The sequence below is a fragment of the Megascapheus bottae genome, chromosome 9, assembly GCF_031878675.1.
Source record: "Megascapheus bottae isolate mThoBot1 chromosome 9, mThoBot2.hap1, whole genome shotgun sequence".
In the NCBI taxonomy this organism is placed as follows: Eukaryota; Metazoa; Chordata; class Mammalia; order Rodentia; family Geomyidae; genus Megascapheus; species Megascapheus bottae.
Genome location: NC_143517.1, coordinates 26,808,946 through 26,823,354, shown reverse-complemented (window position 1 = coordinate 26,823,354; position 14,409 = coordinate 26,808,946). Strand labels below are relative to the sequence as shown.

At 41.8% G+C, this 14,409-nt stretch overlaps 1 protein-coding gene across 1 annotated transcript in view; it reads left to right on the top strand.

The window, feature by feature from the left end:
• Positions 1-5,103, top strand: part of Znf704 (zinc finger protein 704) — a 171,118-nt gene extending 166,015 nt beyond the window's left edge. Inside the window, exon 10 of the transcript XR_016536664.1 lies at positions 493-5,103. The gene's annotated coding sequence lies outside the window, so the exon portion shown is untranslated. The remainder of the gene's footprint in view (positions 1-492) is intronic.
• Positions 5,104-14,409: the final 9,306 nt, after the last annotated feature.

The following is a 14,409-nucleotide window of genomic DNA, read 5'->3' as shown; positions in this document are numbered from 1 at the left end:
GCATTAGATACACCCGCTGTGCTGTAGGTGTGAGTATTTACAAGGTCAGCCAGGAAACAATCCATTGGTTTCTTCCACCCTAACATGTTCTTTCTCCTCCTGGTGTCCTGTCACTGCCTGTAGCACTGCTATTAGATGATAACATTCCACTCTGACCTGGTCCAGAATATCCTTGGTCCAGTGAGCATGAGGAAGTCAATCCTGGGCAAATTGTTTGAAAAGTTCTCCATGTACTTAAGTGCATGGCATAATCCTGGTATAGGGGTTTCGCTCTTTGGCAGGGTTTTGACCCTTGGGTTAAGGCACAAATCTAACAATGATGAGCATGACATGGGTTAAGTCTATTTCCTCTCCCAGAATTTTGGAATACGATGAAGGAGAGATGTTTGCTGTGGAGCAGGGTCTTTAGGCTGTCACCCTCACAAGCATAATCCAAGTGGAATTCTAAGCTGAGGCCCAGCCAAGTCAGGTCCTTTCTTCATTTTCTGACAGGGAACAGGTGAAGAGAAAAAGAAAGCTGTCTGCACACTCTGCTGAATCTTCTGCCTGAATGGGGGCTGCATCCTGCCAGCCGGCAAGTCTGTGTGTGTTCTCTTCTGGCTCACGGGTACAGATAAATCCTCAGTATTTCTCTGCCTGTGCACATGCCCATTCCCTGTATGAAGGCATATAATGACTAGGAGACTACCAGCTATAGTTGGCCGACCTGAAGAAAAGCTCTGAACTGCAATATATACCTTCTGATTGTACAAGTCCAATTTTTTGTCTTTTTTTTTTAACCAAGTGAAGTGCCAAATTAAGCCAGACTTTCAATTGACGCCATCTTTATGGAACCCTGTTCTTTTTAATGTCTGCACTCGGCAGGGAGGAGGGGGAGGGAAAAGAGTAGTTATAGATAAGATGGCTGCTAAACTGGAGCCCTGGGCATCCCCAGGGAAGTCACAGGCCTGTGGAAATGAAATGGCAATACAATGAATTTTGGTCCAATGAAAATGTGTGATTTTTTTTCCTCTCCCTGATTGCTCCTTCCTTTTAAAAGGGTTTCTCATCCTCCCTCCTGCCCCTTTCCCGACACCAAGCTCCAAAGCAGAGTGTGCATCAGGCAATATCTCCAAACTGAGTTCTGCCCAGCGTCTGTGGAAGGCAGGAAGAAAACTTGAAGAAAATACACAGGTACGGAGTAGAACAGGGAAGAGATCCAAGAGGCCTGCGGAGTCCTGACTCCTACTCATCTTCTTGGGCAGTCAGGTGACATTCAGGAGCATTCTGTCTCCCTCGCTGTCTCTTCCATAGAGAGCATATGCCAGAAGCCGCTGTCTCTTCCATCGAGAGCATATGCCAGAAGCCAGGGGAGAGGGCCTCGGGGCTTCAATGTCCAGCTCCACCTAGCTCTGGCAGGCAGCATCTAGCACCAGGCCCTTCTCTCCACCTCATTTGCTGGGATGCTTCCTCCCTGGGTTGGCAAAAGCCTGGAAAGGAGTGGTTTCTGACCAAGAATGTGCTTGCTCAGCTGAAACGTATCGTTGGCTGCTTGCTGTCTGAACAAGGTGCCCTTCATTAGACAATTCCTCGCCTGCTCATGAAACCATGCCACAGATGAAACATTTCAATACAGACTGACCCTGTTACAGATCTTGGGATTTCCAAAAACTTTTCAAAGGTAGCCACACATATATTGCAGAATTTTCTGAGGCTGAAGTATTCCTCATTTGGTGTCAAGATGGTTTGTGCTGATGCCTGCTATCTCTGCTGTCACACTCCACCACACTCTTGCAAGCAGCCCAGGGTCTGAATTAGACAGCATTGCTGAAATCCATTCCCCCATTTCAGACTGCACTGTTCATGAAATGCGGCAATCACTTAAGAAGGTGCGGAGAAAAGTGGCAAGCGTTGTACATGGGAGTGAGAATACCAGGAGAAGCTTAGCAAAATACTGTAAATACTACTCATTTCCTCAGGGAAGCATAAAAGGTATGTGAAAACAGATACGGAGAATCCTAAGACAAGAGTTTTATTGTCTCAAGTCTTTTGTAGTCACCATGTTTTTGTTCATATGAACGTGATACAATTTCACCTGAACTGGACAGCACTGATTTTTGTGAGAGGTGGGGGAAATATTCCATGAAAACCTGGCTCTTTGTAGCTCACCCACAGTCTAAGACTGACATTTGAACCACAGGCGCAGTGCCTGCTGGGTATTCATAGACTCAGTAAGGCTTCTTCTGAATGTAGTTGTGAATATGAAGCCTTGTCATTTCTTTTTATAATCACTCGGTTTGGGTGACTGTTAGCTATCAGCAGAATTTCATAGGCAAAAGAGAGCCATTAAAGATGTGCATTTTCCTTAATAGCATGTTAAGAAGCATACTGCCATGGACTTTTTATGGACAAGGTGCTGCTTTCTCTCACAACCCTGTAGGATTTCTATCAACCGCATCAAGCTGCAGCATTGACCTGTGTGAATGCAGGGAAGATATGTGAATACAAATGAGTGGAAACAGCAGAATTCATGAATATGAATGAGAATGTGGATCTTTTTTGGAGAATGGCTGGGAACAGGGGTCAACTGGAAATTTCATTTCTCTAAGAAAGGAATCCTACCAGCGGCACACAGTTGCTCCCCATTCCTCTTTTCCATGATGATTCCTCCACACAAGAACTGTTGCTTTCCATCTTCATTGTAACTAGCCAAACCCATGATCATTAAATCAAATGAGAGTAGCACTTTTAGGTATCTGTCATATCACTGAGTGATGCACATCATAGAGAAAGTACAAAATGTATTGAAGACCAACTGGTTTGCTTATTATGACTGACTTTGAAAAAAAATACCATTTCCAGTGGTAGGCATGCTATGAAAGATATATCTGTCATAGGACCAGGAATGAAAATGGGAATTTTACCTCTAGTCCCGTTCTGTAAATAGTTCCTTTTTTTCGAAGACAATCTCCTATTTTATAACTTTCGTTGTGTGGGTCTGAGAATCACAGTGGAAATGTGTTATGGCAAAACTGTAATCTTCAATATAATAATAATTATAACTTAATTTTCCAAATGAAACATGAAATATACTGCTTAGGCTCCTACAATTCAGAAAGACCATGACACTTTTATAATAAGCGTTAGTACTCAACTTCTCAAGTTACAGAACTGGAAATATTTTACAAGATGCAGCATTTTGTAATCACAAAGAACACCGTACACTTTGTGAGAAATGACCTTGGTTTTATACATTGTAGCTTATTTTTTAAAATACAGTATTTTAGCAGACAGGAAGTGTTAATATTATGCACAGTTCCTGCTCTCCAAACAAAGGGCTATGCCTCTTTTAAGGAAATGTTTTGATGCATTTCTTTTCACTTAACCCTCTGTAGCAAGGGTAGAAATGTAGATCAGATGGAATGGCTATTTATGAGAGAATCCATGGAATGAATAGCAGCTACTCCTTTATCGTTGATAGTATGTTTTCCAAACATTATGGGAAAAGTCACTTGAAGAATGATCATGTACATGTTAAACCTTAAACAAATTAACAGATACGCTTACAAGGCATGAGGCAAATTGTTCTTGTAAATTCTTTAGTAAAAAACATGAATGCTATGTCACAAGTTTTCCACTCAACCTACTGGAACCACACACAAGATTTAGCCCATTCTGTTTGGTAAAAATTTCAAAAATTGGGCCTGGAGTGTGGCCTAGTGGTAGAGTGCTTGCCTAGCCTGCACAAAGCCCTGGGTTGTATTTCTTGGTACCATATACACAGAAAAAGCCAGAAGTGGGGCTGTGGCTCAAGTGGTAGAGTATAGCCTTGAGAAAGCTCAAGGAGAGTGCCCAGGCCCTGAGTTCAAGCTCCACGACTGGCAAGAGAGAGAGACAGAGAGAGAGAGAGAGAGAGAGAGAGAGAGAGAGAGAGAGAGAGAGACAGAGAGACAGAGAGAGAGAGAGAGAGAGACAGAGAGAGAGAGAGACAGAGAGAGAGAGAGAGAGAGAAATTTCTAAAATCATATTATATGAGAGAGAGAGAAAGGGAAAGAGAAAGAAAAAGAAATTTCTAAGATCATATTATATATATATATCCAAAGAATTTTTAAAAAGATCTCTAGTTTAAAATAATTTTGTCCTCAGCACTAAATAATTAGAATATAACTAAATAGTTTGAATAATATTTGATTGGAACAATTGTCCAATTTTTCACTGCAAAGAACCCAGAGTCATACAAGGGTGTGAACAGAAAGTGACCATGTTCCCGTGAATGGGACATGAGGAAGAGAGCCACCAAGAGTTTATTAACTGCACAAACAATTATAACCTTTGCCAAAACCATTTCATAATGTTAGGGGTTTTTTTCCCCAAATCCACTCACTGTTGTAACAAGAAAGCATTTTTTCTTCCTAAGATTTTAGTGATCCAAACATTAGCCAATTAGCCAAGTATGTGATATTACTAAAAGAAAAGCTGAGCTTGAATGGCTGGCCCTCCATTCATTGTGCAACTCCTAGGAAGTGGTCAGAAGGTCACTCCGTCCTTGGTTCTTAGCAAGCTTTGGAATCTGTTGCCTGGATCACTAGGAATGCCTGGCATGGGGAGGTGTACAGCCTTGGTGCTCACTGTTTGAGGTGAGGCAGTCTAGAAATCTTCGGAAAATCCCTTTTATCAGAGTTCTCAAGAAGTGTGTGTTGCTGCATGGTTTGAAACTATGAGAGACTTACTTCAAATAGGAGCTTCCTAATGCTAACAGAGCTTCCTAATGTAACAGAGGTTACAGAGGTAGCTGCCTTAGAACAAATGGGCAAGTTCTGTGGTCAGTCAATGCAGATCAAGCAAAATGGACACATAATTCTGGTGGAGGTGGTGAGAATTAGATGACACAACCCCCTCACCAGGAAGACCCACATGCAGCAAGAGACAATCAGAATACGCAGACATCAGGCTGCTGGCTGCCAGATCTTCTCACTTAGAAATAGCATATCACCTGACATTTAAGGGTTGACAATCATTGCAAATTCTTGTCTAACACTGTGCAGACCAAAGAGAAGCTGTCTGTGGGCAGATGTCATCTGTAGCCTCCAGTGTCAGCTACTGGGGGAAGTAAATTTCACCCCCCTGCCATCTCACCATGGCTACCAGCTTCAATTCCTTCAGCAGCTCCACCAGCTCACAGGTTGACACTACAGGGGCAATTACCATGAAAAAAAGAAAAGAGGTCATTCCTCTCCAGAAATTATTCCCATGGAGACCTACGGCAGAAATTTAATAGCCTTAGGCTAGCCTTGCCCCTATAAAACTAAACTGTGAGTTGTTACCCAGCTCTAGTGACATCGGCCTCCTGGCACACCCAGGCCATGCCCCAAAGCACTGAATAACTGTAATTCTGATTCTCTTAATCTTTTCCCTGCCGTGACCACTGTGATGAGGGGCTGGCAAAGAGCAGCCTTGTGCCTTGGGAGACAAAAGCCAGGAGCCCCTGAAGTTTTAAGGTGACATGTGTTGCCTGCTGTGCCAAAGCCCTCTGCCAAACCTTCCCCTCTCCCCACATTCCTCTCCAAGCTCTCCTGCCTGTGAGTCTTACTCTGCTATAAAATTGCTGCTGTTTTGCTTCTGGTCTGGCAGTGAGTATCCTTGCTTCAGAACTGGTAGGCAAGGTATTTGGGGAATGGCCACGTCTCAAAAAGGGGATTTTCTACATAGAAACGAGTAGCACTTTGGTGAAAGGGCAAAATCACAATGAGAATCAACCTCTCATGAAATAAGGGTGTGAGCAGGTGACAAATTAACTTTCTACTAGTAGTCCCTCTCTTTGTTGATGGGACTAGGTTATTTTAAACTGTGACTTACATTGAAGTGCTAGTGATACGGGGGTAGCTACAGATGGTAAAATGTGTCTATCAGATACATTATCAACAGGAATATGAGAATCACTCTCCCCTCTCCCACCTCCTAGGCCAATCCAGGGTAGTTTTCAGCCCAAGTCAGCTTCATTATTGCTGGTAAAAAGGAGGAAAATGACTCATGAAGGGGTTAGTGGGGCTAGTTCAGCTCTTAGTCTTCCAGAAAGACTCTACAACCAGGGCCCACTATGTTCTCAACTCACTTCCAGTCCCGGCCTTTCAGTGTGGAAGAGCACACTTATTCACACATTCGTGTTGCCAATGATTCCCTAAATGTACCCCTCATTTCACAGCTACCATGCTCCTAGCCCCGAAGCTCTGGCCAGCTGTTAATTATAGAAGTCTATTGCTAAAAAGCAGTTTCTGAGTAAAAGTTTTGACTCATTGGGAACAAAAAATTATTGTACCGAAAGTTTGATTTTCCCAAAAGTATTCAGTTTTCTAGCTACATATACTTAAACTGATGCCAGAACATATAAAACTAGCTCAAGCTCAAATCTGTAATTTGGAGACATCAACTCAAAAAAGTACTATGAACTTCAAATTGGAAATGTCTGGACATACTGTTAAGTCATGTTTAAATGTGAATGCAATTTAAATAACATTGGAAAGCCTGAGATTTTTCTTTTCTTTTTGTGAAAGATTCGGGTATGGATATCCAGTATATGAATGAGCATCATTCTGACCTCCCCCCCCCACCCTACCCATCAATTTACCAAGCTTAACGTCTGTAATTCAGAATAAAAGCATACACAGGAAGTTCTGTCAGAGTTAGATGGCCTTAGAAGCCATTTTGGCCCGTGGCCTACTTCATTAGCAGGCTTTGTGATGACTGGTGGTTTTCTTGTGTTTTTAAAGAAATGCAATATGGAAAGAGGAAATAACTCTGTTTTCCTCCTTCCGTGGAGAAGCAGCCCATTGTGTCATGGTTAGCACTAAGCCATGGCAGCAGTGGGTTGCAAAAAAGAGCCCAATGTTAGGGAAGAAGTAGAAAATTCCATTCCCAAAAGAAGGTAACTATAGACTTGGCAGGGCAGTGGAATGAGGAGGAAGCTGAGCCAAATTGTGGTTAATCAGACTACTTTTTTAAAAGTTCTTCTCTGTTGGATACATCTGTGTGATTAGTAACTACCAATTTTCAAAGAAAAGATCCCCTGGATATTACAAAAAGAAAAATGCTCAAAACTTAATGTGCAAGGCTGCTTAATTATTACATTTTCTTACTAAGGCCAAGTCCCCAAGGTCTCTTGACCCGATATTAGAGAAAATTGGGCGGGAGAAGAAGAAAACAACAAGAAAAGATGCTCATCTGTTTTCTGTGGAGCTCTTAGGGCCTAAGAATCACCTTTCAAGGAATCTGTGAGGTCTGCTGTGATGCTTAATGCTGAACTCTCCCCAGCCCCCAGAAAATAGTAAGGAGCTGATACAGAGCTTTGCAGAACATAAACCCTTGAGGACATTTTTTTAAGAGGGCTAGACCTCAAGCATGTATAAATAGAAACACACAAAAACTAATATTCTCATATAATTAGCAGAAGTAAATAAGACTTTTCTATCAGCAAACTAGGCCATTTGGATAACTTGTTTTTAAACACAGTCATTGTTATATTAATTATCAAGCACTGCAAAGATCAACTGTAGAGGTCCAAGGACTTCACCTCTCTTTAAAAAAAATAATAATAATGACTTTTCCTCAGAATTCGAAAGAGAAAAGAGTTAGCAATTGTCCAAGTCCAAGAAAGTATTGTCCTTCCCTCCATGCTCTTCATTGTCCTCCATGTATGCAGTCAGCCATTAGGGAGGTACCAACTTCCTCTCCTGCTGCTCCATTCCTATGCTACCATCTTCCTTGCCTTCCACAAAGAAACTAGCGGTTCTACACCTGTTGCCTCCCACAAGAGCACAAGTGAGGAGCTAGTCATCCTCAGCATCTCTTCTGTCAACACCCCTCTTCTCAGGCTCGCTAGTATCCTGTCTGAATGGACCATGTCTAAATTCCCTTATCCACACAACCCTTCTTTAACAATGGCCTTCCCTCTTTCCATATATCTGCGTCTATCAAGACTCCCTAAGTCTTTACTCAGAATACATCAACCATGCCAAGCACAGTGTTGAGGACAGTGATGGGTCTCTGCTCACCTCCCTAAGATGAGAGGCTGCTGTGTCACAACCTTGTTCACCCTTTCCTGTGGAATCTGAATATCATGTAAGAGAGAATGCCTGTCGTATGGCTTAGGCTGGAGGGAAAGTGGAATATATGGGGTTTTCCAGTTAAGAAGATGGAATGGGCCCTATCGTTCAATCTGCCTTCAACTTTAGGCACAGAAAGGTTGAGAAAACTTTCCATATACACCATTTCTCTTAAGCAAAAAAGGCTTCTACAACATCATCTGACATTTTGGCATTTCATATTGTATCGTTCCCTTTTTAAATGAAAGCATAAATAACTTTTCCTCTGAGATGAAATAGCTCCCCAAGTCTCATGACAAAAAAACTGATTTCCCCGTTCATTAGACCAGTTGTGATAGCCCAACACAGTTGTAATAGCCCAGCACAGTAGCTAGTGTTTCCTCTTACCAACACGCCCACTTGAGTACTTGCCCATGGGGACAATTTTTTTTTCTTACATTATTGTTTCTTTGTTTTCTTTTCCTTTTTCCAGTGTTGGCCTCATATATGCTAGGTGAGCATGACACCACGAGCTACACCTCCCAGATCCCTTACACTGCCTTAAAGAACAAACCATCTGACTTCAAACTCATGTTCCTTGGTTTTACTTTCTAAACTGCTTCCTATACTTTCTGCTCTACTTACAGAGATCAGTGGTTAGGACTTGACCAACCCCTGTGATGATGGCAAAACCCTCTCTCACAGTATCCTGACTGTGTGGGGAAATTCTTCGAAAGTTTAAGAGCTAGTAGAAAACTAGTTGAAGAGCTAAACTGGACTCAGATTCTTAAGAAACAACTCAGCATTCCCAAAATATAATGTCCCATGACTTCAGTAATTAAAAATATCCTGGGTATAAAATAACTCAGGAATGTGGATCTTATATATTAAAAGTATATGTATAAATACCATTAATCCATATTTTCCTACAATGTACCCCAAAAATTCCTATTTTTGTAATTAACAGACTATGGTCAACCATTTAAACAAACATTTTCTGGGATAACCAGTGCCCAGATAGTTTCCAAAGTGTTTCATATATTAAAATCCTATATACTTAGAAGAAAAACTCAGGATAAGAAAAAAAATTGCTAGGTCCCAAAGGGTTTATGACTATCATCAAATGTAACTGTCAAGTGGCCTACGGTCATTTCTTTGAAATGAGGGGATGGAGAGAGAAAAAACAGTAACTGCAAAATCTCTATTGCCCTGTGTATGGTAAGATTTAAGAAAACTGCTTTTCAAAAGTAAGCCATCTTCCCATTTTGTATACCAAGGCCGTATGAAGTGCTTGCCTGCAGGAAGGCCCATATGGCTCCAAAAACATTTACAATCTTCATTTCTTAACTTATTGTGTTACAACTGATGACAGCATATGGTACCCATTTTCTACAAATAAAGTTCTATTTCTCCCTTCAAGAAAATTAAGCCATCTTTTGAATTGTTTTCTGCACCAAATCTAAATATTAAAATGAGATTCTTGAATATTTAAAATAGGGGTAGTTAGCAGAAATGCTATCAGTAGAAAGCATTTTATTTAATAGTATCTGGTAAACAGGTACTAAAAAAGACAAATCCAAGGGCAGGATTCTTCCTGCTCACAGACAGGGGTGTGAAAGTGACAAGTGTCAGCACATACACTAGTTTCAAACTATGTGACAATGTATTCAGTGTTAGAGATCTTTTGAAATACACTACAATCTTGCCACCATTTTAGGATAGGTATTTGCTTACAAAGGTTGTAGTGTTAGTGAATGAATGTATGAAATTATAAACTATGCATTTTCAAAGAGTAGCATGTATTTTGTATCAAATCCAAATTTTAAAATTTCAGAGAGACATCACAACTGCAAATTCTTCAAAATAGAATTGAATGCAAGTCCTCAGGGGTGTGTGGAATGCCTCCCGGGCTCTTCTGGCTGATATTTGTAAAGACAAAACATTGAGACTTTCCTCTGAAACACTGGGCTCGAAACCATGAGTTGAATAAATGGGAAATGGTTTACATTTTCCTTCTCAAGGAGAAGTGAAGAAAACCTTGGCTGTTATAAAATGTGTCCAGAGGTAGAAGATGTTCTGGTAAACTGGATTAGGAAGCACACAACACTGCCAGGTTAATGAGTACAGCATGGCATAAACATGGCATAGGTTTGGCCTGTTGGGTTTAATGGTCAATCCAGAAGAAAAAAATAATTACCTTGGGTTGTATAGTTTCAAAGAATGAAATACAAAGGTAGTGTCCAACAAAGCGAATCGTTGATCTTTTTATTTTCAAAATTACTTGGCAATAATTACTTCTATTTTGAAATTTTGACATCAAATATACCCAGATTTCTTCAATCCTCCTGCTGAAACCTTTTCCCTTAATCACTTATCTTCAGTCCTTACCCAGAGCTTTCCAACCTTCCTTAGCAAAATAAAGATCTCCATTTTTCTACCACTCCAATTCTCTTCTACGTCTGTTGAGAAAGTTCTGTGACTGTAAAATCTGGAAAACACACTTCTAAATGTGGTACTTAAGGATCATACTGAGTATGTTTGCTATCTGGTTAGAAGTTAGTGGGGAAGAGGCAATGTGTCTTTTTATATGATTTTTTTTAGCCCAATTCGGATGTTCTGAGACTACATTTCTGACTACTTTTCTGACTGTAAATACAGCCTGTGAGGGTTCAGGTTGATAACCCTTTTCTGTGACTGTTTCTCAGCCATGCTCCTTGCCAGCTTTTTTGGCACCCTGTACATAGTTTGTCAAGTGTTTTAAACAATGTTGTTTTTTCTAAATGCTGTTCCTGTAAGACAGTTTTTTGAATGTCTTCTCTCTTTATTTGCTTTTCATTGTTTGGGACTTTGTGTGTTAGTTTTACAAAATGTTTTCCTAAATAACACCAGGAAAAAATATATATATATATATTCTAAAATAAACTGGTGCTAATTGGAACCGAAGAAAATATTTCAGCTTAAAGATTTATGAGAGAAAATGTGCACACCAGTAAAAATTACTCTTTCCCAAGGGGATAGCTGCCTTCTCCTTGACATGGCCTCAGGAGTATCACCGAATGTTTACTGTGTCTGTGGCCCATTTAAGTGTAAAATATCCAAGAGGCTCTGTCCCCCAACCCCCCTCACCCCCCCTGCCCACTGTGTGAAGGATTTTCTAAGTGTGGTCCCCTGGAAGCAGGTAGAAGGAAAGGCTTAGTATAAGAATCACTTTAGTAATAGTTGTCTGGTCTTTGGCCTTTCATGTTCTGTAATACTTAGCTGTACAATGACTGTGGTGTTGCCAATCTAGTCTGATGTCATCACTGGCTTGTACTGAGTTTCTGTATGGTTCTACCTTGGGTTACACTGGCACGAACCAAGTTAGAACATGAGACTTTCAATAAAGTCCCATCTGACTTCTACGGTGTCTACACACATGAAGTTTAAATGCACTTGTAACTGGTTAGTTACCAGGAAGTAAGTCTAACTTTCACTTAATAAAAGTTTTGTGTATCTGCTTCTATTTGGGGGTCATTTTTTTAAGTGGAAGAGAATAGGTTTATACCAAGAAAGCCTCACAGAAATTAGGTAGTTGGGGTTTCACTTCATAGTAAAAAAAAAAAATTAAAACGAAGGGGATGGACAGGGAACTGGTGCTTCATGTTTCCAATCCTGGTAACTCAGGAGGCTGAAATTTGAGGATCATGGATTGAAGCCAGCTAGGGTAGAAAAGTCTGTGGGACTCTCAAGTCCAATTAACTATCAAAAAACCAGAAATAGAGCTGTGGCTCAAGTGACAGAGCACTGGCCTTAAGCAGAAAAGCTCATGCCATGAGGTCAAGCCCCACGGCCAGCACACACCCACAAAGGGAGGGGGTGTATCTTCCACACATCAGCCATTCGCCGTCGAGGCTACTAGGAAGGTGCTTCTCTCTTCTAGTGCTCAGTCCTGTTAACTAATAACTTGAACATTGCCCAGACTCATTAGCAGCTCACCCCAGGCACCGATCCCATCAAGCCATGCGAGAAGACTATGCCAGTCGGGATGCTGAGCCACCAGCAGAACTTCCCCGGCCAACTCTGAAATGTTCACCTGCAAAAGCCATGTACACGTACGTGCACAGCAACAGGAGTCAACTACAGACTTGGGTATAGAGCTGATTCCTCTTTTGCTAAATGGACAACAGGGACAAGGGATTTAACCTTTCTATGGGGATGTTAATGAGGGGTGAAGTGTGATTAGCCTGGCTTGGATCACAGCTCCTCTTCCCACCCAAGGATCTTGGCTAGGAAGAAGATGACTCCTGCCCTGCTCCTTGTTTCAGAGAAGTCCCTATGTTCTGGGGCTATCAGGAGGATTGTGGGGAAAAGCACATGTCAAGGAGCACAGAGAGGTACCCACAAACAGACACCAAAATACGCAGCTATCTACATCCCTCTCATATCCCCCAAGTATCAGGATTGTCTTTCAGCTTGTTTCTTTCTAAATCGATGGTATCCTGTCATACGAAATCTGAATGTTTTGCCTCTGAGGTATCACCATGATTTACACAATTAATACATAGAACCCGGTCAGACAGGTTTGCCACTCAGAGTGTCCTACTCTTGGACACCCACTTCTTGCTCCCACCTTCACCCAGCTTTGCCCAGCTTCCAGTGGTTGCACCTCTGTGGTTTCCTGGTCTTCAGCATGGGGGAACCTGGAACTTTAGGTTTTCCCAACATAGGATAACAGGTAGGATACCAGGTAGGACTGAACTTGCACCAGTCTTCCTGCTTGCCTGGCAGCATATGCAATGTGCTCTCATTACTGTCCTATTGTGGAAGCCACAAAGGAACCACAGCTGGCGCCCCTTCCCCCAGCTTTCCACAGCTTTGATTCCTGTGGTTTTTTTGGTTCCTGAGTTCAGCTGACATCACTATGGTTTCATGACTGTTCTAACGAACTATCAGAAGGTCTACAGGAGTCTAACCATGCCCATCCTCCTACCTTGTAGAGGCTGCATCATCATCTTCCATCATTTCCAGAAGTGTGAGGACCACACAATGAAATTCAGAGACCAAACCCACACCCACATTACTGTTCGGTTATTGTTCATCTTTTTCTCCTACTGTCTAACTTAGAATTGTATAGGGTTTGGTACTACGATCTAATCGAAGAAAGTGTATCAGCCCCACTTTACCCCGGAAACTTCTTCAAAAAGGGTACGTAGCTAGCACAAGGATAGACATGGTCCCCATGTGTATTGAGGCACCCCCCGAGCCTGCCCAGCAGTTACACTGTGCTTTTCAGGGCTATTCATATTTGGATCCATTGCTAGGTGGGGACAGGAAGGCTCTTTTTCTAGGCTTTCTCCTACTTTGGAGACAGATGTGAGCTGCTCTCTACTCTGCCTTCCATCTTCACTGTCCCACCCCCAAAACACACATGTGTGCCTGCGCGTACACACACACACACACACACACACACACACACACACACACAGCCAATGGCCATTGCAAGAAAAGGCTGCCTTTACAATAGCCAGCAACTGGAGTTCCTCCTGTTGTGCTCTGCAGCTTGTCCTGCTCTCCACCACGATGTTTGTCATCCTCACAGTTCCTCAAGACTGGTTCCTGCACAATTGACTTAATGCCTAGTTTTTTGCTAGAAGTCTGGCTCAAATGGTAACACACCAGTCATGACTTAGAAAGCCCAGAGTTCAAACCTCAGTACAAGTACAAAAACTAAACAGTGAGAATCAAGGCTGGAAATGTTGCCCTGCAGACCTTCCTATCTGTGGGTTCTATATCCCAAGGCTTCCCCAATCACAAAGTTAAAATACTAAACATAGGCTGTATCCTTTTTCTCATTGTTTTCTTAGCAATTCAGTAATTCAACAATTCACATAGGATTTACAGTATATTAGAGATTGTCAGTCATCTATAGAGATTGAAAGTATGCAGAGAATATCTATAACAGGTTGTATGTATATGCACAGGTTTTAGAAATGAGACACGAACCTTCAAGGAACTAGGTTGTCCAAAGAGATTCTAGAACTAATCCCTCATTAATCCCTTTGGACTTGTAAAGCAAGTTCACTGTCTCAAAGAAGACTGCAGCACAAGGTGGAGGTCATGAAACTGTCATCAAAAAACACAAACCTTAGCTGGGCGGCAGTGGCTCCCACCTATAATCTTAAGTACTCAGGAGGCTGAGGTCTGAGGATCATGGTTCAAAGCCCAAGCATGAAAGTTGGTAAGACTCATCTCCAGTTAACCAGCAGAAAACCACCAGTGACACTGTGGCTCAAGGAGTAGAGCGCTAGCCTTAAGCTGAAGAGCTCAATGACAACGTCCAGGCACAGAGTTCAAGTCCTATCGGCAACCAAAA